The following is a 6,000-nucleotide window of genomic DNA, read 5'->3' on the forward strand; positions in this document are numbered from 1 at the left end:
TCTTGTACTTAAGTCGGCATTGTGCCTTTTGTATTTAATTCCGATGCAATTTCTGTGTTTCATCGTCAATAAGAAGGTCCAAGCGATACAGTAAGCATATAGTGAAGCATCGGAATTTAATACTGGTCTCACAGGAAATGTTAAAACATAGTCAGTAAGAAGAGTCAGTATTCTTGTACTTAAGTCGGCATTGTGCCTTTTGTATTTAATTCCGATGCAATTTCTGTGTTTCGTCGTCAATAAGAAGGTCCAAGGGATACAGTAAACCTGAAGTGAAGCATTGGAATCCATGACTAGTGTCACAGGAATGGTAGAAATCATAGACCGTAAGAAGAGCCACTCTTCTTATACTTGAGTCGGCATTGTGCCTTTTGTATTTAATTCCGATGCAATTTCTGTGTTTCATCGTCTATAAGAAGGTCCAAGCGATACAGTAAGCATATAGTGAAGCATCGGAATTTAATACTGGTCTCACAGGAAATGTTAAGACATAGTCAGTAAGAAGAGTCAGTATTCTGGTACTTAAGTCGGCATTGTGCCTTTTGTATTTAATTCCGATGCAATTTCTGTGTTTCGTCGTCAATAAGAAGGTCCAAGGGATACAGTAAACCTGAAGTGAAGCATCGGAATCCATGACTAGTGTCACAGGAATGGTAGAAAACATAGACCGTAAGAAGAGCCACTCTTCTTATACTTGAGTCGGCATTGTGCCTTTTGTATTTAATTCCGATGCAATTTCTGTGTTTCATCGTCAATAAGAAGGTCCAAGCGATACAGTAAACATATAGTGAAGCATCGGAATGTAATACTGGTCTCACAGGAAATGTTCAAAACATAGTCAGTTAGAAGAGTCAGTATTCATGTACTTAAGTCGGCATTGAGCCTTTTGTATTTAATTCCGATGCAATTTCTGTGTTTCGTCGTCAATAAGAAAATCCAAGGGATACAGTAAACCTGAAGTGAAGCATCGGAATCCATAACTAGTGTCACAGGAATGGTTGAAAACATAGACCGTAAGAAGAGCCACTCTTCTTGTACTTAAGTCGGCATTGTGCCTTTTGTATTTAATTCCGATGCAATTTCTGTGTTTCATCGTCAATAAGAAGGTCCAAGCGATACAGTAAGCATATAGTGAAGCATCGGAATTTAATACTGGTCTCACAGGAAATGTTAAAACATAGTCAGTAAGAAGAGTCAGTATTCTTGTACTTAAGTCGGCATCGTGCTTTTTGTATTTAATTCCGACGCAATTTCTGTGTTTCGTCGTCAATAAGAATGTCCAAGGGATACAGTAAACCCGAAGTGAAGCATCGGAATCTATAACTAGTGCCACAGGAATGGTTCAAAACATAGACAGTAAGAAGAGCCAGTCTTCTTGTACTTAAGTCGGCATTGTGCCTCTTGTATTTAATTGCGATGCAATTTCTGTGTATTGTCGTCAATAAGATGGTCCCAGGGATACAGTAAACTTGAAGTGAAGCATCGTAATCAGTAACTAGTGGCACAGGAATGGTTCAAAATATTGACAGTAAGAAGAGCCAGTCTTCATGTACATAAGGCAGGATTGTGACTTTTGTATTTAATTCTGATGCAATTTCTGTGTTTCATCGTCAATAAGAAGCTCCAAGGGATACAGTAAACATATAGTGAGGCATCGGAAATTAATACTGGTCTCACAGGAGATGTTCAAAACATAGTCAGTAAGAAGAGTCAGTCCTCTTGTACTTAAGTCGGCATTGTGCCTTTTGTATTTAATTCGATGCAATTTCTCTGTTTTGTCGTCAATAAGAAGGTCCAAGGGATACAGTAAACCTGAAGTGATGCATCGTAATCCATGACTAGTGTCACAGGAATGGTTGAAAACATAGACCGTAAGAAGAACCACACTTCTTGTACTTAAGTCGGCTTTGTGCCTTTTGTATTTAATTCAGATGAAATTTCTGTGTCTCATCGTCAATAAGAAGGTCCAAGGGATACAGTAAACATATAGTGAAGCATCGGAAATTAATACTGGTCTCACAGGAAATGTTCAAAACATAGTCAGTAAGAAGAGTCAGTATTCTTGTACTTAAGTCGGCATTGCGCCTTTTGTATTTAATTCCGATGCAATTTCTGTGTTTCGTCGTCAATAAGAAGGTCCAAGGGATGCTGTAAACCTGAAGTGAAGCATCGGAATCTATAACTAGTGTCACAGGAATGGTTCAAAACAAAGACAGTAAGAGGAACCAGTCTTCTTATATTTAAGTCGGCATTGTGCCTTTTGTATTTAATTCCGAAGCATTTTCTGTGTTTCGTCGTCAATAGGAAGGTACAAGGGATACAGTAAACCTGAAGTGAAGCACCGGAATCTATAACTAGTGTCACAGGAATGGTTCAAATCGTAGACAGTAAGAAGAGGCAGTCTTCTTGTACTTAAGTCGGCATTGTGCCTTTTGTATTTAATTCCGATGCAATTTCTGTGTTTCATCGTCAGTAAGAAGGTGGGAGGGATACAGTAAACCTGAAGTGAAGCATCGGAATCTATAACTAGTGTCACAGGAATGGTTCAAAACATAGACAGTAAGAAGAGTCAGTCTTCTTGTACCTAAGTCGGCATTGTGCCTTTTGTATTTAATTCTGATACAATTTCTGTGTTTCGTCGTCAATAACAAGGCCCAAGGGATACAGCAAACCTGAAGTGAAGCATCGGAATCTATAACTAGTGGCACAGGAATGGTTCAAGTTATAGACAGTAAGTAGAGCCAGTCTTCATGTACATAAGGCGGCATTGTGCCTTTTGTATTTAATTCCGATGCAATTTCTGTGTTTCATCGTCAATAAGAAGCTCCAAGGGATACAGTAAACATATAGTGAGGCATCGGAATTTAATATTGGTCTCACAGGAGATGTTCAAAACATAGTCAGTAAGAAGAGTCAGTCTTCTTGTACTTAAGTCGGCACTGTGCGTTTTGTATTTAATTCCGATGCAATTTCTGTGTTTCGTCGTCAATAAGAAGGTCCAAGGGATACAGTAAACCTGAAGTGAAGCATCGGAATCCATAACTAGTGTCACAAGAATGGTTGAAAACATAGACCGTAGGAAGAGCCACTCTTCTTGTACTTAAGTCGGCATTGTGCCTTTTGTATTTAATTCCGAAGCAATTTCTGTGTTTCGTCGTCAATAGGAAGGTACAAGGGATACAGTAAACCTGAAGTGAAGCACCGGAATCTACAACTAGTGTCACAGGAATGGTTCTAAACGTGGACAGTAAGAAGAGCCATTCTTCTTGTACTTAAGTCGGCATTGTGCCTTTTGTATTTAATTGCGATGCTATTTCTGTGTTTCATCGTCAATAAGAAGGTCCAAGGGATACAGTAAACATATAGCGAGGCATCGGAATTTAATACTGGTCTCACAGGAGATGTTCAAAACATAGACAGTAAGAAGAGGCAGTCTTCTTGTACTTAAGTCGGCATTGTGCCTTTTGTATTTAATTCCGATGCAATTTCTGTGTTTCGTCGTCAACAAGACGGTCCAAGGGATACAGTAAACCTGAAGTGAAGCATCGGAATCTATAACTAGTGCCACAGGAATGATTCAAAACTTAGACAGTAAGAAGAACCAGACTTCTTGTACTTAAGTCGGCATTGTGCCTTTTGTATTTAATTTTGATGCAATTTCTGTGTTTCGTCGTCAATATAAAGGTACAAGAGATACAGTAAACCTGAAGTGAAGCATCGGAATCTATAACTAGTGTAACAGGAATGGTTCAAATCATAGACAGTAAGAAGAGTTAGTCCTCTTGTACTTAAGTCAGCATTGTACCTTTTGTATTTAATTCCGATGCAATTTCTGTGTTTCGTCGTCAATAAGAAGGTCCAAGGGATACAGTAAACCTGAAGTGAAGCTTCGGAATCCATAACTAGTGTCACAGGAATGGTTCAAACATACACAGTAAGAAGAGCCAGTCTTTATGTACTTAAGGCGGCATTGTGCCTCTTGTATTTATTTCCGATGCAATTCCTGTGATTCGTCGTCAATAAGAGGGTCAAAGGGATACAGTAAACCTGAAGTGAAGCTTCGGAATCTATAACCAGTGTCACAGGAATGGTTCAAAACATAGACAGTAAGAAGAGCCAGTCTTCATGTACTTAAGTCGGCATTGTGCCTTTGGTATTTAATTCCGATGCAATTTCTGTGTTTCGTCGTCATTAGGAAGGTCCAAGGGATGCAGTAAACATGAAGTGAAGCATCGGAATCTATAAGCAGTGTCACATGAATGGTTCAAAACATAGGCAGTAAGAAGAGTCAGTCATCTTGTACTTAATTCGGCACTGTACATTTTGTATTTAATTACGACGCTATTTCTGTGTGACGTCGTCAATAAGAAGTCCAAGGCATACAGTAAACCTGATGTGCGCTTCAGAATCTATAACAAGTGTCACAGGAATGGTTCAAATCATAGACAGTAAGAAGAGCCAGTCGTCTTGTACTTAAGTCGGCATTGTGCCCTTTGTATTTAATTCCTATGAAATTTCTGTGTTTTGTCGTCAATAAGAAGGTCCAAGGGATACAGTAAACCAGAAGTGAAGCATCGGAATCTATAACTAGTGTCACAGGAATGGTTCAAAACGTAGACAGTAAGAAGAGGCAGTCTTCTTGTACTTAAGTCGGCATTGTGCCTTTTGTATTTAATTCCGATGCATTTTCTGTGTTTCATCGTCAGTAAGTAGGTGAGAGGGATACAGTAAACCTGAAGTGAAGCATCGGAATCTATAACTAGTGTCACAGGAATGGTTCAAAGCATAGACAGTAAGAAGAGTCAGTCTTCTTGTACTTAAGTCGGCATTGTGCCATTTGTATTTAATACCGATACAATTTCTGTGTTTCGACGTCAATAACAAGGTCCAAGGGATACAGTAAACCTGAAGTGAAGCATCGGAATCTATAACTAGTGGCACAGGAATGGTTCAAATTATAGACAGTAAGAGGAGCCAGTCTTCATGTACATAAGGCGGCATTGTGCCTTTTGTATCTAATTCCGATGCAATTTCTGTGTTTCATCGTCAATAAGAAGCTCCAAGGGATACAGTAAACATATAGTGAGGCATCGGAATTTAATACTGGTCTCACAGGAGATGTTCAAAACATAGTCAGTAAGAAGAGTCAGTCTTCTTGTACTTAAGTCGGCATTGTGCCTTTTGTATTTAATTCCGATGCAATTTCTCTGTTTCGTCGTCAATAAGAAGGTCCAAGGGATACAGTAAACCTGAAGTGAAGCATTGGAATCCATGACTAGTGTCACAGGAAAGGTAGAAAACATAGACCGTAAGAAGAGCCACTCTTCTTATACTTGAGTCGGCATTGTGCCTTTTGTATTTAATTCCGATGCAATTTCTGTGTTTCATCGTCAATAAGAAGGTCCAAGCGATACAGTAAGCATATAGTGAAGCATCGGAATTTAAAACTGGTCTCACAGGAAATGTTAAAACATAGTCAGTAAGAAGAGTCAGTATTCTGGTACTTAAGTCGGCATTGTGCCTTTTGTATTTAATTCCGATGCAATTTCTGTGTTTCGTCGTCAATAAGAAGGTCCAAGGGATACAGTAAACCTGAAGTGAAGCATCGGAATCCATGACTAGTGTCACAGGAATGGTAGAAAACATAGACCGTAAGAAGAGCTACTCTTCTTATACTTGAGTCGGCATTGTGCCTTTTGTATTTAATTCCGATGCAATTTCTGTGTTTCATCGTCAATAAGAAGGTCCAAGCGATACAGTAAACATATAGTGAAGCATCGGAATGTAATACTGGTCTCACAGGAAATGTTCAAAACATAGTCAGTTAGAAGAGTCAGTATTCATGTACTTAAGTCGGCATTGCGCCTTTTGTATTAATTCCGATGCAATTTCTGTGTTTCGTCGTCAATAAGAAAATCCAAGGGATACAGTAAACCTGAAGTGAAGCATCGGAATCCATAACTAGTGTCACAGGAATGGTTGAAAACATAGACCGTAAGA

Source organism: Schistocerca piceifrons, chromosome 2, assembly GCF_021461385.2.
Source record: "Schistocerca piceifrons isolate TAMUIC-IGC-003096 chromosome 2, iqSchPice1.1, whole genome shotgun sequence".
Taxonomy (NCBI): Eukaryota; Metazoa; Arthropoda; class Insecta; order Orthoptera; family Acrididae; genus Schistocerca; species Schistocerca piceifrons.